Raw genomic sequence first — 25,389 nt, 5'->3', positions numbered from 1 at the left:
CCAGTGGCCATGATGTTAGGTTTTTTTTAGGTTGACCTTTAGATCTTTTTTGCGCTCTCCTCTTTCACCCTCATTAAGAGGTTCTTTAATTCCACCTCACTTTCTGCCATCAGAGTGGTATTATCTGCATATCTGATGTTGTTGATATTTCTTTCAGCAACCTTAATTCCAGCTTTGGATTCATTCAGTCCATCTTATATACCTAGAAGCCACAAATGAAAGGTTCAGAACCACTGTTTTAGATTTATTTATTTATTTATTTATTTATTTATTTATTTATTTATTTATTTATTTATACCCCGCCTATCTAGTCCAACGACCACTCTAGGTGGCTGAGTATTTATGGGAGTCTAAAGTCATTTACAGCTTTAACTTGCTTTAATAACTGATGTGCCTGAACCTGTCCTTTAGAACTAAGGATTAAGGAAAATAATAAGTTAGCAGAATGGTGGTGGGTAGCAGTGCAACTCCTATCCCTTAAATCAGTGGTCCCCAACCTTGGGCCTCCAGATGTTCTTGGACTACAAGTCCCAGAAGCCTACATCACCACCTCTGCTGGCCAGGATTTCTAGGAGTTGAAGTCCAAGAACATCTGGAGGCCCAAGGTTGGGGACCACTGCTTCAAATCACAGTAGGTTTTGTGAACTCATGACCCTCTTTTCTTGGGACAGAAGATGCAGGAGCCATCTTTGTTTCTGGTCTACATCGGAAGATTGTGAAAAGAGATGGCACTTTGAGCACATCCTCAAAACTAAGATAAACTATTTTTGAAGTAATAAAAATATTAAAATGTATTCCAGTTTAAAAAAAATCTAAAGAGTTCTATTAATAAAAGCTTTTCTGAGTTTCTTCTTCACCTCCTGGGCATCAAGGTAACTATCCCCTCTTATTATAGCACATAGGTCAGCACCCGCTTTAGCCACTACAAGAAGCTGGGAATTTCTCCCTTTCCCTCTTGTTCTCCAAAAATCACATACAGAAGTCATATTTGTTTTTCTATTATAATAATAATTTATTGTCATTGTAAGTATATAAACATACAATGAAATTCACAGACACCCAGAGACCAGACACATGCACACACATAAAATTCCCCAAACACTCCCCACCCACTAAAAGTCCCCCACTAAAAACACAAACATCTACACCGCAGGCCAAGTAACACAGTCCAACTAATTATTCACTACTGGTGGTCTTTAAGCTCATTATTAATTGCAACTATATCTTCTGCCAGATGGTAACAGTTCAAAAAAGTTATAAGCAGGATGGGAAGAGTCTCTCAGGATGCTATGTGATTTCCTTAGACAGCGGGATGTGAAGATGTCATCCAGGGTTGGTAGCTGGAGCCCGATGATATTCTGGGCAATTTTAATGGTTCTCTGTAGAGCTTTTTTGTCCGCTACAGAGCTACTCCCAAACCATGCCAGAATGCCATAGGTTAGGACACTCTCAATGGTGCTACGATAGTAGGACAGAAGTAAATGCTGAGATAAATTTAACTTGCCGAGCATTCTCAGGAAATACAGCCTCTTCTGTGCCTTCTTCATTAGCATGTTGGCATTTATAGTCCATGAGAGGTCCTCTGAGATGTAAGTACCCAGAAATTTAAAACTACCAACTCTCTCCACTTTCTCACCGTTTATGTACAGTGGTAAATGTACATTTCTCTTCCTCCTAAAATCAATTATGAGTTCTTTAGTTTTTTTGATGTTAAGTGTGAGATGATTTTCTTTACACCAAACTATCAACCTTTGTGCTTGCTTTCTATAAGCAGACTCATTGTTCTTATTTATGAGCCCCACCACTGTCGTATCATCCGCAAATTTAATAATTGCATTGGTGTTATACAGTGGGGTGCAATCATGTGTGTACAGGGAATAGAGGAAGGGAGTTAGCACACAGCCCTGGGGAGCTCCTACTTTTCTATCCTGCTTTTCTTCCAGGATGAAAACAGACAGAGGCTTTACCAAGTGTACCTAGGAGATACCTCATCCACACACTAATCACACACTGAATTAGTTTCAGAAGCAGCCCTTTTTAGAATGTTCTTTCATGAGATACCTGTAGCCTTCACCCAGTGACCTTTCCTGATGACAAGTTTTTAAAGTGTTCCTTTCCCCCAAGAAGCTTCCATCTTTCCCCTGCTGTTTTGGCAACCTGTTTCCTCCCCCGCCCCCCATCTAATTATGTGGCTGATAACAGCCACACTGGTTGCTTGCCTCTCTCACATTCTGAATGAGAAGTCAACGCCTATGCAGGTAATGGAGGTTTGTTAACAAGTCTGTTCTCCACTATCCCAATGTGTTTTGAACTCAGATCTGTATGGGCCAGATCTGTATGTGCAGGAGAATGAATTGCATATTTGCACGTACAATCAAGAGATGTTACTAGGATAGAGTGGACTGGGGTACTGCCTTAGGTTGCTAAAATTTAGAGGATGCAGACAGTTGCTGTTGGAATGACACAACCCCACCCACTAGCATTGGCCAGTCAGAGAGTTGGAATCTACCAGCCCCAAACACATATGCTGCCTCTTCCTGCTCCTTCTCAGGTGTGTGTGTGTGTTTAGTCGTTTAGTCGTGTCCGACTCTTCGTGACCCCATGGACCAGAGCACGCCAGGCCCTCCTGTCTTCTACTGCCTCCCGGAGTTGTGTCAGGTTCATGTTGGTTGCTTCGCAGACACTGTCCAGCCATCTCATCCTCGGTCGTCCCCTTCTCCTCTTGCCATCACACTTTCCCAACATCAGGGTCTTTTCCAGGGAGTCTTTTCTTCTCATTAGATGGCCAAAGTACTGGAGCCTCAGCTTCAGGATCTGTCCTTCCAGTGAGCACTCAGGGTTGATTTCCTTTAGAACTGATAGGTTTGTTCTCCTTGCAGTCCAGGGGATTCTCAAGAGCCTCCTCCAGCACCACAATTCAAAGGCATCAATTCTTCGGCGGTCTGCTTTCTTTATGGTCCAGCTCTCACTTCCATACATCACAACAGGAAAAACCATAGCTTTGACTATTCGGACTTTTGTTGGCAAGGTGATGTCTCTGCTTTTCAAGATGCTGTCCAGATTTGTCATCGCTTTCCTCCCAAGAAGAAGGCGCCTTTTAATTTCAGGGCTGCTGTCTCCATCTGCAGTGATCATGGAGCCCAGGAAGATAAAATTTGACACTGCCTCCATATCTTCCCCTTCTATTTCCCAGGAGGTGATGGGACCAGTGGCCATGATCTTAGTTTTTTTGATGTTGAGTTTCAGACCGTTTTTTGCACTCTCCTCTTTCACTCTCATTACAAGGTTCTTTAATTCCTCCTCACTTTCTGCCATCAGAGTGGTATCATCTGCATATCGGAGGTTGTTGATATTTCTTCCGGCAATCTTAATTCCGGCTTGGGTTTCTTCCAGTCCAGCCTTCCGCATGATGTATTCTGCATATAAGTTAAATAAGCTGGGGGACAATATACAATTTTGAACCACTCAGTTGTTCCATGACCAGTTCTAACTGTTGCTTCCTGTCCCACATATAGGTTTCTCAGGAGACAGATAAAGTGGTCAGGCACTCCCATTTCTTTAAAAACTTGCCATAGTTTGCTGTGGTCCACACAGTCAAAGGCTTTCGCATAGTCAATGAAGCAGAAGTAGATATTTTTCTGGAACTCTCTGGCTTTCTCCATAATCCAGCGCAAGTTAGCAATTTGGTCTCGAGTTCCTCTGCCTCTTCGGAATCCAGCTTGTACTTCTGGGAGTTCTCGGTCCACATACTGCTGAAGCCTACCTTGTAGGATTTTGAGCATAACCTTGCTAGCGTGCGAAATGAGTGCAATTGTACAGTAGTTGGAGCATTCTTTGGCACTGCCTTTCTTTGGGATTGGGATGTAGACTGATCTTTTCCAATCCTCTGGCCACTGTTGAGTTTTCCAAACTTGCTGGCATATTGAATGTAGCACCTTAACAGCATCATCTTTCAAGATTTTAAATAGTTCAACTGGAATGCCATCACCTCCACTGGCCTTGTTGTTAGCCAGGCTTTCTAAGGCCCACTTGACTTCGCTCTCCAGGATGTCTGGCTCAAGGTCAGCAACTACATTGTCTGGGTTGTCCGGGATATCCACATCTTTCTGATATAATTCCTCTGTGTATTCTTGCCACCTCTTCTTGACGTCTTCTGCTTCTGTTAGGTCCCTCCCATTTTTGTCTTTTATCATGTTCATCTTTGCGCAAAATGTTCCTCTAATATGTCCAATTTTCCTGAACAGATCTCTGGTCTTTCCTTTTCTGTTATCTTCCTCTATTTCTTTGCATTGTTCATTTAAGAAGGCCCTCTTGTCTCTCCTTGCTATTCTTTGGAAGTCTGAATTCAAGTTTCTGTAACTTTCCCTATCTCCCTTGCATTTTGCTTCCCTTCTCCTCTCAGCTATTTCTAAGGCCTCGTTGGACAGCCACTTTGCTTTCTTGCATTTCCTTTTCTTTGGGATGGTTTTCGTTGCTGCCTCCTGGACAATGTTACGAGCCTCTATCCAAAGTTCTTCAGGCACTCTGTCCACCAAATCTAGTTCCTTAAATCTGTTCTTTACTTCCACTGTGTATTCATAAGGGATTTGGTTTAGATTATACCTGAGTGGCCCAGTGGTTTTTCCTAATCTCTTCAGTCTAAGCTTGAATTTTGCTATGAGAAGCTGATGATCAGAACCGCAGTCAGCTCCAGGTCTTGTTTTTGCTGACTGTATAGAGCTTCTCCATCTTTGGCTGCAGAGAATATAATCAATCTGATTTCGATATTGCCCATCTGGTGATTTCCATGTATAGAGTCGCCTCTTGTGTTGTTGGAAAAGAGTGTTTGTGATGACCAGCTTATTCTCTTGACAAAACTCTATTAGCCTTTGTCCTGCTTCGTTCTGAACTCCAAGGCCAAACTTCCCTGTTGTTCCTTTTATCTCTTGGCTCCCTACTTTAGCATTCCAGTCCCCTAGAATGAGAAGAACATCTTTCTTTGGTGTCAGTTCTAGAAGGTGTTGTAAATCTTCATAGAATTGTTCAATTTCAGTCTCCTCAGCAATGCTGGTTGGTGCATAAACTTGGATTATTGTGATATTGAATGGTCTGCCTTGGATTCGTATTGACATCATTCTATCATTTTTGAGATTGTATCCCATTACAGCTTTTCCCACTCTTTTGTTGACTATGAGGGCTACTTCTCAGGTAGAAGGGCACAAAAAAATTAATAGGTTCAGCTTGAAACCCATATAGCCATTGCATGCCCAACCCCAAGCATTCTTCCCCCATCCTTCTGTCCTCTCTCTGTACATGATAATCTCACATGACCCAAGCTTTACCAATAGGGCAGTACATTCCTATGTACCAAAATGGTTGATTATGGTTCTTGGCTACAATATTTTATAAGTAAAGGTAAAGGCAAAGGTTCCCCTTGGCAATTAAGACCAGTTGTGTCGAACTCTAGGGGCCGGTGCTCATCCTTGTTTGTATGCCAAAGAGCCAGCGTTTGTCCATAGACACTTTCCATGGTCACCTGGACAGCATGACTAGACACGGAATGTTGTTACCTTCCCACCAAGGTGGTGCCTATTCATCTACTTGATTTTGCATGCATTCAGACTACTAGGTTGGCAGGAGCTGGGACAAGCAACGGGAGCTCAGCCCATAGCACAGATTCGAATTGCCAACCTTTCCATTGACAGCCCAGTGGCTCAGCCATTTAACCCACAGTGCCACCTGCATCCCCATGCATTATTGGAACTCACGCATTAATTAATTCAAACAATTTCTATCCTGCCTGTCAGTTCAGCTTTCTCCCTGGCATCTGACTATGTAAAATAAAGTTCATGCAATCTATCAGTATTCATCACAAAGTCTTTGTGTGTGTGTGTAGGAGGGGAAGGCTGGATAGAAGTTTTAATAAATAAACATATGAAGAATAGATATTTTCATGTAGGAATACTGGTTGTAGTTCCTGTGGCTTGGAATCCAAAATTATGTTTTTAGTAAGGCGGTGGTAGGTGGATTGCTGACTTCTCAGTTATTTTGCCATTGTAAAATTTGATGGAACTGAATTAGCCAAGTCACGCTATATTTGCAATATGTTTCCTAATTGTATTTGGTACCCAAGTTACTAACAATATGGTAGTGGTTATAATTTGACATGGCTGAGAGTAAAAATAAAAAATACATTACATTCCCACAGCAACTATAAGTCGGTTACATTGCTCTGTGTTTAGCTGCCTACTCATTTCTGTGCCCTGCTGTTTTGCCATATATTGTACTGTATTTAACGCTCACACAGAGAGATGAAAGGGAAATCAGTAAAACTGGAACCTAATGGCCACCAGAGGGCAGAATATAATGGACACAGTGTAAATATCGCAGCTGGGCCGTACTTGTGTGTGTGTTTTTTTTTAATAGCAGGCATGCAAAAGTCGATTGTATTGAAGGTGCACAACTCACAACATTGCAATCTCTTACATTAAATGTGCCAGCCCCAAAGATTCTTTTTCTAATACTCATGCAGCTGTTTACATAATCATTGGAACAATGAGCCAGAGGTTCTCAAAAAAAATGCTTTGGATGATTTTGAGGGGTGGGGAGGACAGGTTGCAAAATCCCAGAAATTTTATGTGATGGGAGAATTATTTCAATTTGAAGCAAGGGCTTACCTTGAAAAAATGAAGGCTCAGGCTTTTTCTTCCTGTAATTCTTTAAAACACAATTTGTGGTCTCGTTGGTAATTCCTGTGACAGCCATGCCCTCTCCTGGATGTAGCCAACACAAAAAATATACTGCAATGATAACAGGGTGAGGTTCATTAAATGATAAGTCTAGAATTTTATTAGTGTTTCATAAGGGTTGTGTAAGTTTCCATGGCTAATTGAAGAGGTGCCTGTGTGTTGTGTGTGTGTGTGTGTGTGTGTGTGTGTGTGTGTGTGTGTTCGTTCGTTCGTTCGTTCGTTCGTTCGTTCGTTCAACTTCTATACCTCCTGTCTGGCTACATTGCCACTCTGGGAGGTTTACAATAAAAAAAGCAAGACACAAAAATATAAAACATCATCAGGCAAATGAAATTTTTTAAAAAAATTACAACAATCTGCAACAGATATAGAACTCAATTATGCAAAATCAGACAGAAAACCAAAAATCAGCATCAAAGTTACTACACCATAAATAAAATAAGCATATACATAAAATAGTTTAAGAGACAAGATGGCGTAAGAGAAATAAACACTGAAAAGTGCAACACATTATTCAGACGTAAATTCCAGAAAAGCCTGCCTAAAAAGCCATTATTTTCAAGCATTGTTTTAAAATTCCCTGTGAAGCGGCCGAGCAGATTTCAGGTAGGATGAGGGGCAACGTCCGAGAAGGCCCGGTTTCTAGTCTTCTCTCTCTGGGTCAATGTTCTCAGCCATTCAGCCTGGGAAGATTGAGTAGGATGGGCAGATCTTGTTGGCAGAAGGTGTTCTGTCAGGTATCGAGGTCCCAAACTGTTTAGGGCCTTGTATGTCAAAGTTATCACCTTGAAACTGGCACGGAAATGGACACGTAGCCAGTGCAAGGCAGCCAGTGTAGGGGAGATATGTTGGTATTTCTTCATCCCACTCAGCAATCTGGACACCATGTTCTGGACCTGCTGGAGTTGCCCTCGCAGCCTCATGGGAGACCCACATAAAAGCATTACAATAGTCTAATTGCGAGACTACCAGGGCATGAACCAGAATAGTGAGGCCCCCTGAGTCAAGGTTAGGACGCAGCTGGGTGATCCGCCTCAGATGGAAAAAGGACACCCACCAACACTACCTGTGATCCCATCGTCTGCCCAGACTGCAAATCTCATCCTTGACAGAAAGAGTAGCCCCACCAAACAATAGGGAGGTCCCCAAGCCTCAGACACTATGGGCGCCTATTTGCAGGATCTCTGTCTTGTCCAGGTTCAGTCTCAGTCTATTTTTCCTCATCCATCCCAGCATGGCATCCAGACAGCACTCAAGGGATGGGACAGTATCCGCTGCAGAAGGGTGGAAGAGAGATAGATCTGGGTGTCATCCACATATTGGTGACATGAAACTCCAAAACTCCTGATGACCTCCCCCAGGGACCTCATGCAGATATTAAACAGCAATGGGGAGATGATTGGCCCCTGAGGGACTCTACAGTTAAGATTCCAAGAGGTGGACGTCATCTCCCCAAGCTGCACTTTCTGAGGATAGTCCTCTAGGAAGGAACGGAGCCAGGACAATGCCAGGCCACCAGTCCCCAACCCAGAGAGCCTCCCCAGGAGGATACCATGGTCGATGGTATCAAAGGCCACTGAGAGATCAAGGAGGACCAACATTTTGCCTCTGTCAGTCTCCCTGAAAAGGTCGTCTTGCAGGACAACCAATGCCGTTTCTGTGCCATGACGCGGCCTGATTGGAACAGGCTGAGGGCATCGGTCACCTCCAGGAGTGCCTGTAGCTGATCAGCCACTACCCTCTCCACTTACTTGCTTAGGAATGGAACATTAGTGATGGGTCTTATAGTTGTTAATATCATCCACAACAAGATTTGTTGTGGATGATATTAGATAGGCCCAATTAGTGTCTCCTTGAGGGCACAGGGAATCTTACCCTCCCAGAAAGAGCCATTAATGATTATCATGGCCCGATCCATCATTACGGGCCTGGCTGCTTTTATGAGCCAGGCTGGGCAAGGAACTAGGGGATCTAGGGAGGTTGCAGTAGCCTTACAGCAGTCAAGCACCCTGTCACCCTCATCTGATGTCACAGGCTGAAATTGCATTAATATCACCAGACAAGGTGGTGCAGTGGATGCCTCAGCTCGATCTACTGAGGAGAAGTGGTGGTCAAGGTCCCGGTGGATGGTCTCCACTTTGTATTTGAAAAAGGTATATCTTGGTTGTGTACTGGGGCCATGACCACACAGCTGACCAAAATGTTGTCTATTAGCTGCAGTTAGCCTTGGGAGGTTGTGTTATTCTTATGGGAACATCTTTAGGATTCTGTCTCATTTATGTTAAGTTTCTTCTTTCAAGACATGATAACTCAGCCCAGTTGAGTTGGGGGGACCTCTTGCTCATTATGTTGAGTGGAGGCTCTTAAAGTCTGTCTCAGAATCTTGCTATGGTGGGATCACTGATGCTGCCCTGTGACCCAGCATCCTTCAGCTGTCTCCCGCTAATTCCTCTAAGGATAGGAAAATGGAGATCTGTTTATGAGTGGGATGGGGCAAAGTCAGAGGGGAAAAGCTGAAGGCCAGCATGATCTAACCATACTGACACAAAAAGGTGTGATGCTGTTTGTCTCCCTTCTCTGTTGTAGTTAGGTTGCAAGAAACAGAATTGAAGTGGTTGTTGTGGGTTTTTCGGGCTCTTTGGCCGTGTTCTGTAGGTTGTTCTTCCTAACGTTTTGCCAGTCTCTGTGGCTGGCCATCTTCAGAGGACAGCACTCTGAATTGAAGTGCATCATATAAATGACTGGGGCAACTTAAACATTCAGTAATTAATTAAAGTGGCTTAGACATTATAGACAAAATAATATACACAGGAGTTGTAATAATTTGTATTTTTGAGTCTCTAGACCTTTCCTTGTAGAAGTTATTATAAAAGAACAAGTGTCTGTACACTTAGGAAGAAAAATCTTCAGAACATGGCCAAATAGCCCGAAAAACGTACAACAAACAACTGTCTGTACACTCTTATAGTGGATCATAACTTGACATTAAACTGTAGCCCAAAGCAATGCAGATCTATCTAAAATCCATTAGTCACACGTTTCTTAAATTATGACACTTCATAAGATCTCAGATGTCTGCCAGAGGCATTCTTTGAGTAAGGCATGGAATCAGAACAAGACAATGAATAAGAGAAGCGCATCATTTGGTTTCCAAAATTAGTACCTTATTTATATAAGGGCAAATGAACATAGCGGTTGGCCCTTGAGCACAGGATACACACCCATGTCTTCTGTGACCATTAAATCGTCTTTTTAAAAGTTTCTTTTAACCAAAAGAGAGAGAAAAATCACAGTTCATAGGCTGTAGAGTGCTCAAGGATTAGACAGCATTTAGAGCAGTATGGTGTGAATCAGTTGCACATTTAGTGCACAAACAGTGTATACATTATTTATCATGCTTTAAGCTGTTCTTAGTGAAGTTTTGTTTGATGGTATTGGGCTTGTTGTGGAGATCAGGTTATTACATGTGTCACTTCTGAATATGTTGCAATGTCATGGAGGAATATAATTTCAAGACAGAAAGGAGTATCCAGAAATATGCTGTCTAGATGGCTGATGGGAGATCAGCTCCTAAAGACCCTGGAACAGTCTGAACGCTGAAGGTAACAGCTAGTGGTGTAGCGGAGCCAGAGCTTACAGGGACCAAAACCCCAGGATTTTTTTTTACTAGCACAGACAATGACACCATCCTCCTCTCACCCTGGCTTCCCAGATCCTTCTGAGCTTAGGACAGAGATTTGGCTAGGAACAATTACACCGTTGCAAGCATCCATTTTGTAATGTTTTAATGTATTTCAGGGTGGTTTGATCTTGAATTTGCAAAGAAGAGCCATTAACTATACAAAACGCCACTGTACTGTTGGGAAATAGTGGCTAAAATTCTGTTGCACAGTTATCCAAATGGTGCAACAAATGATTGTTAAGAAATGTCCGAAAACATTATCCGATGTCTCCAGAGATTTCTTAACTTAGGGCAATTCATATCTAAAAGTTACACCATTTGAGTAATTGATTCAGCTACTAAGTGGGGTTACCAAGGATCTCCCTGTTTTCTCCCATATGTGAATTTGTTATTATGTGCCATTAAGTCAGAACCAAGTTACAGTGACACTAACAGGTCTTTCAAGATAAGTGAGATATTTAAGGAGTGCTTTTACAAGTTCCACTCCCACAGTGAATTCCCATAGCTGAGCAAAGGATTCAAACCTAGGCCTCCCAAGTCCTAGTCCATTGCTGTATTCACTACATCACAACGGTATAATTATTAGAATTAGTATATAAATGAAAAACATCTACTTATGCTTCATTGACTATGGAAAAGCCTTTGACTGTGTGGACCACAGCAAACTATGGCAAGTCCTTAAAGAAATGGGAGTGCCTCACCACTTTGTCTATCTTCTGAGAAACCTATATGTGGGACAGGAAGCAACAGTTAGAACTGGATATGGAACAACTGATTGTTTCAAAATTGGGAAAGGAGTACGACGAGGCTGTATATTGTCCCCTGGCTTATTTAACTTATATGCAGAATACATCATGCGGAAGGCTGGACTGGAGGAATCCCAAGCCGGAAGTAAGATTGCCGGAAGAAATATCAACAACCTCCGATATGCAGATGATACCACTCTGATGGCAGAAAGTGAGGAGGAATTAAAGAACCTTGTAATGAGGGTGAAAGAGGAGAGTGCAAAAAACGGCCTGAAACTCAACATCAAAAAAACTAAGATCATGGCCACTGGTCCCATCACCTCCTGGGAAATAGAAGGGGAAGATATGGAGGCAGTGACAGATTTTACAGTGGGGTCTTGACTTGAGAACTTAATCCATATTGGAAGGCAGTTCTCAAGTCAAAAAGTTCGCAGGTCAAATCTGCATTTCCCATAGGAATGCATTGAAAACCATTTGATCTGTATCTGCTCTTTTCCGTCCATAGAAACTAATGGGAAGCTGCTATTCTGCCTTCGACCACTAGAGGGGGATATTTTGTTTCTTTTTTTCTTAGGTCAAGAAAGGTTCAGGGAAGGCAGGGAAAATACAGTCCAGGCAGTACCAGGCAGTCTGAAGACTGTCTCCCAAACCACTCTCTAAACGCTGGGAGGAGTGAGGAAGCAGACAGGCACCCTTTTCACTGGCCAACAGTTAACTGAAAGTTCAAATTTTGCACTTTCCCTGCCTCCCACGTGGTTTTTTTCAGTTCGTAACTCAAATCTAAGTATGTAAGTCAAGTCAGTATTTTCCTATGAGAGCGGTTCGTAAGTCAAAATGTTCGTAACTCAGGCCGTTTGTACGTCAAGACCCCACTCAGTGGACCCTTGACTTACGGAATTAATCCGTATTGGAATGGTGGCTGCAAGTCAAAAAGTCTGTAGGTCAATTAATCCCGTAACAGGCTGTTTTTGTTCCATTTTGGGGGTTTTTCTGGTCTGTAAGTCAATTCTCAGGCTGCAAGTCAAACCTAAATTTTGCAGCCAGAGAAGTCTGTAACTCAAAAAGTCTGTAAGTCAAGCCGTCTGTAAGTCAAGGGTCCACTGTACTTTCTTGGGCTCCATGATCACTGCAGATGGAGACAGCAGCCACGAAATTAAAAGACGTCTGCTTCTTGGGAGGAAAGCGATGACAAACCTTGACAGCATCTCAAAAAGCAGAAACATCACCTTGTCAACAAAAGTCCAAATAGTTAAAGCTATGGTTTTCCCTGTTGTGATGTATGGTAGTGAGAGCTGGACCATAAAGAAAGCAGACTGCCGAAGAATTGATGCCTTTGAATTGTGGTGCTGGAAGAGGCTCTTGAGAGTCCCCTGGACTGCAAGGAGAACAAACCTATCAATTCTAAAGGAAATCAACCCTGAGTGTTCACTGGAAGGACAGATCCTGAAGCTGAGGCTCCAGTACTTTGGCCATCTCATGAGAGGAGAAGAATCCTTGGAAAAGACCTTGATGTCAGGAAAATGTTACAGCAAGAGGAGAAGGGGACGACAGAGGATGAGATGGCTGGACAGTGCGAAGCAACCAACATGAAACTGACACAACTACGGGAAGCAGTGGAAGATAGGAGGGCCTGGAGTGCGGTGGTCCATTGGGTCACAAAGAGTCAGACACAACTAAACAAAGACGATATAAATGAATAGCTGTCATTAAACGTGATGTATTCCAGTTTCTTTCTTAATGGTCCCTAGTTTTAACCATGACCATGGTTGAAGTATTATCATGCTTTTCATCAATACTTTTCACGTTTTGTCCATGTAGTGGTTTATTTTCAAATGGTTCTTTCTTATATTGAGCTCTTGTTTCTGTTATTTTCAAAACATTCTCCATTTTCACTGCCTTAAGTAATTTTCCCTAATTATACTAATATCATCCTTTGAGTTTCTTTTTTCCTCCTCTAATACCTACTGTATTTGCAGTAATCCACAGCCTCCCATTTTTCATGGTAAATATAATCTATCCACATACCTTTTTGGATGTGGTGTGTGATGTATGTTCATTAGTTTCCATGTTTTTCAATCTAATTCTTCTAATTCATTTTGGATCCCATCTAATATTCCTGCTGGGTATCTGATTACTGGAACTACCCATGTCTTTATGGCTTTGATTGTATTTCCACCATTTAATTTTGATTGTAAGATTTTCCATAGTCTTTTGATGTACAGTATTCCCTTTATGTCAGTTCTTTAACTTCTGTGTGCAAGATGTTGTCTGCTTCTAGCATTCATAATTTTCATCACTTGATAGTGATTTATAATATTGCTGTTTGCATTCTTTAATATCGTTTTATTAATAAGCAACTGATCTTCAGTGCCTCTTGACGTTCTAAAGTTCCCTTTCTGTTCAGTTGGGTATGGGGAGTTTTCAATTAAATAATTATGCATTGATCTTGCAAGTACTCCTGTGAGGAGCTTGAGCATTGTTGGAAGGCATGTAATTGGTCAATAATTACTGGGTTCATTGCCCTTTTGATGATATTTTATGATCAGAAATATGTGGCCTGTTGTTATCCAATCTTCTGTTGTGGTTGCTATTGTTATACTCATATTCATTGTTATGTCTTTTAGTTATGTATAAGCTGTCTTTATTTGAGAGAAAGACAGGATAAAAACTTACGTGCGTGCGTGCGTGCGTGCGTGCGTGCGTGCGCGCGCGCGCGCGTGCGTGCGTACGTACGTACATACTGGAGAAGGGTTATGCAGATTAAAATTAAAAGGAGGGGGAATCTCCTAGCCTTAGGGGAAAAGATTGACTGGTGTTTTCAAGGGTGCTCTTTATTAGCTTCAATTAAATGTAAATTACATACATCAAAGTATTTTTTTAAAAAGCTTGTTTTTGCTAAATTAGATATACTCTTCACCTCTCCCTTCAGTTTATCTTTTCTTCTTGCAAATATTTTACAGTACAACCTGATGTTAGCTTTGGATATTTTTGTGTTGAGAATGGAGCTCTATTCATTGTTTAGAACAGTAGCAGGGCCACTGTATAAAAACAAAAATGTTAACAGCTGGCAACAGTGAATTGTAGATAATGTAAAACAAAACATACTCAGCAAAAGCTAAAGTAATTAAAAGTATCACAACAGCGCCCTCAAGCATCTGGATGATTGGATATTTTTGGATGTTTTTTTTTAAAAAAAGCATTGTTAGGGAGCATTTACAATTACACTATGGAAATTCATGCTGAGTTAATAATTTCCATGCCCACTTTCAAGAGAGGGAGGTAAATAGAATTTTTCTCTTTTAGAACCCCAGTTTAATACATACTTGTAGGGCCAATATGCCTCTGTTCATTTAAAGTGAAGGAAATTAAAATAGGGTGAGAGCTTTAGACTTCCAAAAGATATCCAATCATCTATTGCCATCCAACCTCAGGCCTTCCTTTTCTGTGTGAGGTATTGGAGAGAGGGTGGCCTCTCAACCCTACGTTATTCTGGAGGGGGGAAAATCATTCTAGTCTGGATTGTGCTCTTGATTTGGGATGGAGACTCTCATGATCATTCTGATGAACCAGGGACAGGATAGTGGGAGTATAGCCCTCCAGACTTCTCTGGGGTTTAACAGTATCCATCATAGTATCTTTTCTTCTTGATGGTTACAGCTGAGGCTATAGAATTATAGTACAGTGGGGTCTCTACTTAAGAACTTAATCCGTATTGGAAGATGGTTCTCAAGTTGAAAACTTCTTATGTTGAATCTGCATTTCCCATAGGAATGCATTGAAAACCATTTAATCCGTATCTGCTCTTTTCCGTCCATAGAAACTACAGTAGTAGTTCCAGGCTTTTCTCTAATATTGGTTGCATACAATAATGGGCAAAATCCTGTTGCAAAATCCTGTTATGCCAGTGGAAGCTTCCAATGCTCCCATTTTAGATTTCGAGACTCCCTGGCACTCTTGCGTGCCCTTGGACAGCCTCTCAAATCCTCACTCTCTTTAATCGCCAAACATGGCAATTTTCAGGCAGGCTTTATTTTAAACGACAGATTGACTAAGGGGATTTTTTTTACATTTCTGTGGTTTTTAATGTGTTTTTAATACTGCTTTTACTTATATGTTTTTAATGTATTTGTTTAATTCTTTTTCTAATACAGTGGTGCCTCGCTTAGCGAGTGCACCGTATAGCGATGTTTCCACATAGCAATCCCTTTTTCGGGATCGCTATACGGAAACATACCCGATCTTCGCAATGGGGAAAACCCGCATTGCGAAGATCGGGTATTGCGGCGGCCATTTTGGAGCCGCCGAACAGCTGTTCGGCGGCTCCAAAATGGCCGCCGGAAGCCTGGAAATGGCTGCCGGCAGCCATTTTCATGCCCTGCCCTCGCTTAGTGAGGGCGCGAAAATGGCTGCCGGCAAGGGGAATCCTCGCTGAACGGGTACAGTAAGTAAGCAAAGTATTGGAATGCATTAAACTAAGTTTAATGCGTTTCAATACCTTTTCCCTACCCGTTTAGCGACGATTCCGCATAGCGAAGGTTAATCCGGAACGGATTAACCTCGCTATGCGTGGCACCACTGTACTGTAATCGTTTATTATTTTAACTTTTCATGTTGTTTCTTTTAATACTGTAAGCCACCTTGGAACCTATAGGAAAAAGGTGCCTTGTGAGTATTTTAAATAAATAAATAGCCACCGGATTGCTGCTGCGGGATTGGGATCTGGTGAGAAATTTTGTAGTTTAAACCCATCCCATCCTGAGGCTCTGAAAGGCTTCCCCAAAGCAGAGAGAACCCTAGGAAGCGTTGGAACCTAAAATGGGGGATAGGCAGCTTTTAATTGATTTACATTTTCCAACACCAGCAGCTGACACTATCAGCTTCTCCCAGTGTAAATTTACATAAAATAGATTTTGGGCAATGTTGGGTGATTTTTGTTCTGCCCCCATGGCCTTTAGTCTGTAACATGCCCGAGGTCTCTGTGTTATCTTTAGTGTTCTCTTCCTCGGGGCAGTTCTGTCTTTGGATGTGGCAGCTGTAAAACAAGGATGTTGTGTTGCATTTAACCAATCTTCCAGAGTTTTTACCCAACAAGTGCTTTGAGTAGAATTCATTTGAAGCCATTAGAAGAAATTGGTAGAGGTTTAGGTTGTGCTATCACCAACTTTGCCTTTTTCCCTTTTCTATCTACTTTTGGTGATCCCTTTTCCCCATAGACATAAAAACATGCTAAATCTTGCTCTGTCCGCAAATCGCCACGTCCCACCTCCTGTACAGATTGTCCCTTCACATTTTTCTTGGTGGTCCGAATCACCATAGTTTTCATCAACGCATTAGCTGTAATTGGGTATCTGTTGTTTTTTTCTTTAAGTAGGATTTGCTTCCTTGTTTTGAAGCTGCTCCACAGAACCTAATTCAAATGGAATTTTGTTAGCGTTGCTGCAGAGGTGTAACATTCAAGTGCGGTGAAAGCAGAACAAGAGGGGGCTACAAAAATGTGCAAGAGAAGACGGTGGAGAAGAGAACGGTCTCATAAACCTCCCAGTCTCTTGATGGATAGCATTATGTGTGTGCTAAGCCAGGGAGATTGGAAAAGATCAGTCTACATCCCAATCCCAAAGAAAGGTAGTGCCAAAGAATGCTCCAACTACCGTACAATTGCACTCATTTCCCACGCTAGCAAGGCTATGCTCAAAATCCTACAAGGTAGGCTTCAGCAGTATGTGGACTGAGAACTCCAAGAAGTACAAGCTGGATTCTGAAGAGGCATAGGAACTAGAGACCAAATTGCAAACATGCACTGGATTATGGAGAAAGCCAGAGAGTTCCAGAAAAATATCTACTTCTGCTTCATTGACTATGCAGAAGCCTTTGACTGTGTGGAACACAGCAAACTATGGCAAGTCCTTAAAGAAATGGGAGTGCCTGACCACCTTATCTATCTACTGAGAAACCTATATGTGGGACAGGAAGCAACAGTTAGAACTGGATATGGAACAACTGATTGGTTCAAAATTGAGAAAGGAGTACGACGAGGCTATATATTGTCCCCCGGCTTATTTAACTTATATGCAAAATACATCATACGGAAGGCTGGAGTGGAGGAATCCCAAGCCGGAAGTAAGATTGCCGGAAGAAATATCAAAAACCTCCGATATGCAGATGATACCACTCTGATGGCAGAAAGTGAGGAGGAATTAAAGAACCTTGTAATGAGGGTGAAAGAGGAGAGTGCAAAAAATGGCCTGAAACTCAACATCAAAAAAACTAAGATCATGGCCACTGGTCCCATCACCTCCTGGGAAATAGAAGGGGAAGATATGGAGGCAGTGACATAATTTATTTTCTTGAGCTCCCATCACCTCCTGGGAAATAGAAGAGGTAGATATGGAGGCAGTGACAGAATTTATTTTCTTGAGCTCCATGATCACTGCAGATGGAGACAGCAGCCACGAAATTAAAAGACGCCTGCTTCTTGGGAGGAAAGCGATGACAAACTTTGACAGCATCTTAAAAAGCAGAGACATCACCTTGCCAACAAAAGTCCAAATACTCAAAGCTATGGTTTTTCCTGTCGTGATATATGGAAGTGAGAGCTGGACCATAAAGAAAGCAGACCGCTAAAGAATTGATGCCTTTGAATTGTGGTGCTGGAGGAGGCTCTTGAGAGTCCCCTGGACTGCAAGGAGAACAAACCTATCAATTCTAAAGGAAATCAACCCTGAGTGTTCAATGGAAGGACAGATCCTGAAGCTGAGGCTCCAGTACTTTGGCCATCTCATGAGAAGAGAAGACTCCCTGGAAAAGACCCTGATGATGGGGAAGTGTGAAGGCAAGAGGAGAAGGGGATGACAGAGGATGAGATGGCTGGACAGTGTCTGCAAAGCGACCAACATGAATTTGACACAACTCCGGGAGGCAGTGGAAGATAGGAGGGCCTGGCGTGCTCTGGTCCATGGGGTCACGAAGAGTCAGACACGACTAAACGACTAAACGAAACGAAAGCCACAGGGAGTCAGCAAGTGCAATGACTAAGGTAACAGGTTCGGGATTCCTGGTTCAAATAGTTCCTTGGCAATACAATTTGTTTGACAGCTATCATTTTCAGGCCCTGTATGCAATTCTGGCTGACCTTGCAGAGTTGCTTTAAGGATTTCTGAGATGATATTTGCTCTGTGTGGAGGTGAAATATTCATTCAAAAAAGTGCTACATAAATGCTAAGTTGCTGTGTAAACGTTAAGTTGTTATTAAGCACCGTGGTTAAAAATGTCAAAACCACATAAAAGCAAATTATAAAAGCAGCAGGCACAAAATTATTGTGAACCACAGCTCAGGGATAAGACCATTTTTATATGTGTGTGTACACGTGCATGTTTGTTGCTTGATTTATGTGCCTGTCGAAGATTAAAAAGCTCATGTTCACACACCATCACCCCATTATTCTTAATTCTACAGTAAACTATTCCAAAATTGTTTGGACAGGCTTTTGCATTTCAGGGCTAAAAATAAACCTGAACACTCCAGGTGATCTGTAACTAATTGCTGTTTGCTGTTTGTGCCAATTAACTCTGGGCTGCAATGCAACCCCTGACTCAATCATACTTATTTCACTTTAGACTAAGGTGCAGGGTGTTCCCTTTTGTTTTCCCTTTATTTTGTTCCTTGCCATGCAGTCTGTCCATGTGATAATCTAAGTGCACTGGATGACTTTGCTGGGTGAAGCTTTCCTATTTAGAAATAACATGCACATGGAGAATTGCATGTACGCCATGTGTGTGCACACTTGTGTGGCAGAGACACTGTACATTTCACATAGTGTAAAGAATCCTGCAACATATATCTACAGATAGGCATATGCATTTGTCACACAATGTGATTTAAATACTTTGAGAAGTGCAGTTGTGAAATAACAGCCTTTTGGGACAAACATAGGATGAGGTTGCACTTTTGAAATAAATTGGGTGAAGGATCAGGTGTTTTGAATTTAGTTTAAAGACATGTGGTAGTCATATGTTTTTTGGGTGGGTGGGTGCGCATCCTCTTGGGAAAATTTTAATCAGTTTTTAAATGATGCTGTATATGAGTCAAGGAAGCTACATAGGCTCTTAGAATTGGTTCAATTGAGACGTTATCCTGTGCTCACTTGCCCTTGCTGCTGTCCGCCTCTCACAGCCAATCACTGCTGCTGCTGAGGTGTCATTTTTAATATATTTTTAATTTTTTTCAATCTAGTATAGCACTAGAACAGAATTACAGTTAGAAAAAAATTAAAACAGGTTTCCCTGTAGCCCAACACATGCACACAGAGACAGGGGTGTGTGTGCGTGTGCATGCGTGCATGCATGCATGCATGCATGTGTGTGCGCGCACGTGCACACGCACACACATGCATGCACACACAAAGAGACTCTAAGGGGCTGGAGAAGGAGAGGAAAAGGAGGGATGAAACTGATCAGACATTTTGACTAAGTTTGTGAAGGAGGGAGAGGAGCGCACACACACATGAGGTGGAGAAGGAGAAGGAGCATAGAAGGCACACCAATGAGTGGCAACCCCCACAAATACTATTTACATCAACAGAGGCATTCACATATGCCAAAATGACTAGAAATAAATCAGTAGCAAAAGCAATTTAAAACAAATGACCCTCTCACAACTGAATAAAATATCTCACTTACCAACCAAGAAATCTGCTTCTTAGGCAAAAATAAAAATAAAAAGGACCAATGCTTCCATGTGCATTGTATAGTTGGCTAAAAAAAATCAATTTCAAACATGCTAAACTTGATTCAAATACAGCTTTTTTTCCCACGTGTAATCGTGCTCGTAGTTTGATCTCTCCATACTGTGCTCTAAGCATTGGCTCCCATTTTGTGCTGCAGTTGTTAATTCTGAGTATTTCTACCATGAACCTTCATGCCTGTGGGAAATCTCCAAATGAAGCTATCTGCTTTGAGATGGAATAAACTTTCTGTTGTCAACCTTGTCTGTGTGAGGGATTCCACCTTGTCCTCGATCTAACACCCCCCTAGGCCTGTTCTCTTCACTCTTTACCAGAATTTGGGAGAGTTGCTTTTAGGGGTGGGACTTTCAGAATTCTAGTCCCAGAAGTCACCTCAGAATCCCCAAGGCAAACATCTGGGACATGGAAAGGAGAAACTAGAAGGGAAAAGAGATGTCTTTCTACCACCATCTTCTACTTCAGTCCATGTGATTTGCCTGGGGAGAAGAACCACATGGCCTAGGAGGTCGGGCTTTCCCTCCTTCAGTTCTGCTGATTCCTTTCGATTCCTGGCAGTTGTAACAGTTACTTTTTTGATACCACAACTCTGAGAATTTCCAAAATCCAAGTTATGTTCTTCAACAAATTGGAACAAGTTCAGAGGAGAGCAACGATGATGATCAGGAGACAGGAAACCAAGCCCTATGAAGAAGACTTGAAAGAACTGGGCATGTTTAGCCTTGAGAAAAGAAGACTGGAGGGAGATCTGATAGCACTTTTCAAATACTTGAAAGGAGAGGCAGGATCTGTTCTCGATCATCCCATTACATGTAATAATGGGCTTAAGCGACAGGAAGCCAGATTTAGGCTGAATATCAGGAAAATATCTTAAGTGTTAGAGCAGTATGTGAATAGATCCACTTAAGTCGGGAGTTGTTGAGTACTCCCAACACTGGAGGCATTCAAGAGAAAATTGGACAACCATCTGCCAGATCTTTGATTTGGATTCCTGTATTGAGCAGGGGTCTGGGCTCGATGGCTTTACAGACCCCTTCCAACTCAATTATTTTATGATTCTAAGCTCTTCGTTGTAGCATTCTTGGTTTCTGTTCTTCCATTTATGGTTGTATTTGCTCCAGCAGAACACACCACTGAGCCATATGTATTTATTTGATGACTTTATCTGCTGCTTTTCTCTCCTTCCCCTCCCCACCACCACATGGTGCACAATGGGATTTAGAATAAGAAATACGGTTAAAATAATGAAAAATGCAATTAGAATTTTTTTAAAAGCAGATTCCAAACAAAATTATAAGCCACAATACATCAATGTAGCCATAAACACTGCCTGTACAGTGGTGCCTTGCTTGACAAGGATAATTTGTTCAGTTGAAATCGCTGTTAAGCGAAATCCTCATCAAGCGAAAGGAAAAAGCCCACTGAAATGCATTGAAACCGGTTCAATGCGTTCCAATGGGCTAAATACCTCAGCATCCAGCGAAGATCCTCCATAGGGGCGGCCATTTTCGGTGCCTGTAAAGTGAGGAATCCATCCTGAAAACACAGCAGGGAGCCATTTTGCACAGCGGGTGGCCATTTAGAGCCTCTGACCAGCTGTTTCAGAATCATTATCTAGCGAAAAAATCGGTTCCCGAAGCAGGGAACTTATCCTCTTTAAGCGAATTTTTACCATTAAAACGTCATTTTGCAATCGCAAAAGTGATCACAAAAACTTCATCATCAAGCAGTTTCATCATTTAATGAAGTAATCGTTAAGCGAGGCACCACTTTATCTCTGAGTGTGTTAAAACTCCCAATTTCTGTGGAGAGACTGGAGCATGCATGAATTCAGGAAGCAGCCCTGTACCACCGTCTCTAGCTGGAGGAAAGCCTGAGTGAATGGCTGCTGGTATGAAACCTTTTGCCCAGGTGAAAAGCATGGGGGCTACTTAACCCTTTGAGAGCTTACCTTCAATGCAACTTGCCCGATGTTGATTATTTTGGGGTTTGCCCAAAGACTCTTCTGTGAAATGGTTACTTGCTATGTCAGTGGTGAAGAAGGAGGGAGGATTGTGAGAGGGAAGAATGTTATAAGAATGCTACATAAATGGCAAGTACATTATTGGTCACAGCTCAGTTGCTTTGCTGAAATATAGGGCACAGACCCAGATAAGGGAGAAACAGCCTGCCATCTGATGAATGCCACCCTAGCATCTTGCCTGAAGGAGATCATAGAATGGAAGGAAGAATCACTGTGTAGTTTTCCTACCACATGGGAGTGAAACTATTGTTTGGAGTTATAACAGTGGAGTTATAACAGTCCAGAGAAAATGTATATGTGACTTGGGTAGGGAGACAATACATAGATCGGTTTTTCCCAGAGCTCGGGGAAAAAAAATGGACTAGAACTCCCAGAACCACAGATTGTGGGTGTTTTTATTGTTTGTTTTTATTGTTTTTATTGTTTGTTTGTTTGTTTGTTTGTTTGTTTGTTTGTTTGTTTGTTTGTTTGTTTGTTTGTTTGTTTGTTTGTTTGTTTGTTTGTTTGTTTGTTTAACAAGAGGTGACAAAAAGGAAAAGGGGAATTGAGGTTTTATGGGAAGAGGAGAAACAATAACATACTAACGTCCATTCTATACATATTGCCATATCAAAATTCCAAATTACTCTTTTTACTATTTTGCCAGATTGTGGGTGTTGTAGTCCAGGAAAGGAACATTTCCAGATTTGGGATCATAAGCAAAATTACACTCAAATGCTTTTAGAAAATGTGTTGGAGCACCACAGGAATTAGCAGGCTGCTGTTTATCGCCCCATGGTTGTGTGATTAACCCAGAGTGTGCCACTCAGCTTCCTTAACACTGTGGTTTTGACTACAGCCCCCATTACTTTTTAGAGGGGTTAAAAAGATATTAATTACAGTATCCATAAAGTAATGCATTTTTGTTATGTAAATGACGGCATAGGATTGCTTAGAGAACAGAATAAAACAAGGGGGAGGGGACTCCTATCAAAATGCTTTTTTAAATGATCTTGAAAGTTAACTAAGAAACATTACTTGCTACACAAATAAAATTGACATTGCATTACTTGTTGCTAGCTTTGCTACCTGAAGAAGGAGTCATTTATTAAAAAATAAATAAGTTTCTTCTAACTTCCAAATTCTGGTATTGAATCTGGGTAATGGCCCCATGTTTTTAACTGGGGGAACCCATCTTAAGTCCTGCAAAACCCTAGCAGAAAGAGCTGATATTTCAGGAGCAGAGAATGGAGGCCCAGCAGGGTGGGTGAGTTAATGATGACTCCTTTAAATGCAGAATGAGCTCAGGTAAAAGGAACGCAAAGCGCTCCCCTCATCGCCCAGCAGCTCCAGGGCATGTCCGGCCAGTTATAAATGGATCATGAGTTGCTATTTTTAGCCCAAGAGAGGATTGTAAATATAAAAGGGTATAAAGTGCAAAACGTAGCAACAGTGCCGTTTGTTTGCTCCATCCCCCCCCCACACCCGCTTTTCTTGGCAGGAATGTGGTTGGAGGGAAGAATGAAAGCTGGAGTGAAAGGAGATTTGTTGAGTGACCCAGAGTGGACTTTGCACTCTGCACCATTCTCCCCACCCCAGTAAATTGTGTAGGCTAGTACAATATGGGGTAGTGGTGGTAGAAAGATATGCTTGTTTAGCTTTGTTTTTTGTATATTATTTTGAAAAAGGAAGCTTTGCCAGATCTCATACACAGTGGAAATTAAATCTCTCTCTCTCTCTCTCTCATTCTCTCTCTCTCTCTCTCATTCTCTCTCTCTCTCTCTCTCTCTCTCTCCAAGGAAGAGGGAATTGTGTGAGGAGAGTAGAAGGGGCCAGTGTTGGGGGAAGACAAGAGGAAGCAGGAGAGACAGAGAGAAAGAGGAGAACAGGTCCATAGAAGTGAAAGGGAAGAGTTTGAGAATTGGGAAGAGATGGTGGGCCAGTAATCAGGGAGCAGAAGACTAGGGTTAGTACATAACTAGCAGCCTCATAAGGTTGCCAGACTTGTGTGGCTGGACCGTAGCTTTCTATTCTTGTTAGTCTAGATTAGGATTTTACAAGCAAAGGCCCAACAACAGCAACTCCAGTTGCTGCTTCTTGGGTGTGTAAAAATGGACAGAATTTGACCACGTAGCGTGGAAATACACAGATCACAGTTTTCTTTATGAGGGCAACTTTCTCTCCCAGGCCAGACAACAAAGAAACCGGTTCTACGTATTTACAATAGAAGCTAGCTGTGCATGCAGCTCATTGGCTGGAAATATGCAATACCACTAATCTCCTTGTTCCATCCCTTCCCCCCTCCCAAAACAGAACAGATTCTTCTCCTCCTCCTCCTCCTCCTCACTGTTCCAGTCAAGAACCATGATGTAAAAGTGGCATCTAATTGACTTTCCTCGCCGTTACCTTCCCAGATAGCAAGCAACGTTTCAAAGTAAAATGGCACACAGCTGCAACGTAGCCTTGAGTCATCCAGGACAATAGTTCCCAGCCTTGGGTCCCCAGATGTTGTTGGACTGCAGATCACAGAAATCCTGGCTAGAGGTGAAGGCTTCTGGGGGTTTTTAGTCCAAGAACATCTGGGGACCCAAGGTAGAGAACCACTGATCCAAGGGATTGCTTTGTATTGGGCTGTGGTGTCATGGGATGGGAGAGTTCCTGACAGACTGGAAGGAATTGGTGTCCCTGCCAGCTTTTGTATTACATTTAGCAAAAGAGCTCATTTGTACGACCACTGGCCCATTCTTCTGCATCATCAAGAATCACATGGTAAAGGTAAAGGTTCCCCTTGACAATTTTTGTCCAGTCGTGTTCGACTCTAGGGGGCAGTGCTGATCCCCATTTCCAAGCCATAGAGCCAGCGTTTTGTCCGAAGACAATCTTCCGTGGTCAAATGGCCAGTGCGACTTAGACACAGAACGCTGTTACCTTCCCACTGAGGTGGTCCCTACACATGATTAGCATACAAATAGTACAAGAGAATTATATGACAGCCTTGGACCATCAGTTCATCCGGCTTATTGCAGAACTGGGGACATGTGGCCAGGGATTGCACTCAACCCTTGGTGTCACTGTCAGTTCATAAGGCAGCAGCAGCAGCAATAGCAATGTGTTTTCCCTTTGGGAAATTAAAGAGGTCATGTGCCCTGCACATTTTTCAGGGGTTTATGGTGCAGGAGGTGGCACCTTCCTTCACCACAGGGAGCTTCTGCTGTTATTGCCATATTTTACTGGAAACACTGGCTGTGGCCACAGCAAGATGGGTAACCAATGTGCTGAATTTTAGCAACAATGGCAGTGCTTCCCTCTTTGGGTCTGTGGGGCCCGGTGAATCATTCTGGCCCTAGAGAAGTTGCCCTCCCTGGTCCACACGGAGAGCCATTGCTTCTCCGGTGTTTTGGACCTAGGTTTTCTCTCCCACTCTTCCTGGAAGATGCTGCTTATGAAACCAGGAAGCTTTTATTGTTAATCCTATCATCTACCACGGAGCTCC

General features: G+C 42.3%; 1 protein-coding gene and 2 long non-coding RNA genes across 5 annotated transcripts in view; 2 read left to right on the top strand and 1 right to left on the bottom strand.

The window, feature by feature from the left end:
- GNAS (GNAS complex locus) overlaps positions 1-25,389 on the top strand; it is a 274,080-nt gene that overhangs the window by 40,223 nt on the left and 208,468 nt on the right. The window lies entirely within an intron of this gene.
- The window catches only part of LOC110084742 (uncharacterized), a 74,980-nt gene that overhangs the window by 11,204 nt on the left and 38,387 nt on the right, over positions 1-25,389 (bottom strand). For all 3 annotated transcript variants that reach the window (XR_013544448.1, XR_012086119.2, XR_013544447.1), the window contains exon 2: positions 6,657-8,002. This is a non-coding gene — a long non-coding RNA (uncharacterized LOC110084742). The remainder of the gene's footprint in view (positions 1-6,656; positions 8,003-25,389) is intronic.
- Positions 1,551-7,184, top strand: LOC144588762 (uncharacterized). The gene is made up of 2 exons (XR_013544451.1): positions 1,551-2,551; positions 5,188-7,184. It is a non-coding gene; the product is annotated as an uncharacterized LOC144588762 (long non-coding RNA).

Source organism: Pogona vitticeps, chromosome 4 (genome assembly GCF_051106095.1).
Source record: "Pogona vitticeps strain Pit_001003342236 chromosome 4, PviZW2.1, whole genome shotgun sequence".
NCBI lineage: Eukaryota > Metazoa > Chordata > Lepidosauria > Squamata > Agamidae > Pogona > Pogona vitticeps.
The sequence above is the reverse complement of the archived record's forward strand: the minus strand, read 5'-3'. Positions and strand labels throughout refer to the sequence as shown.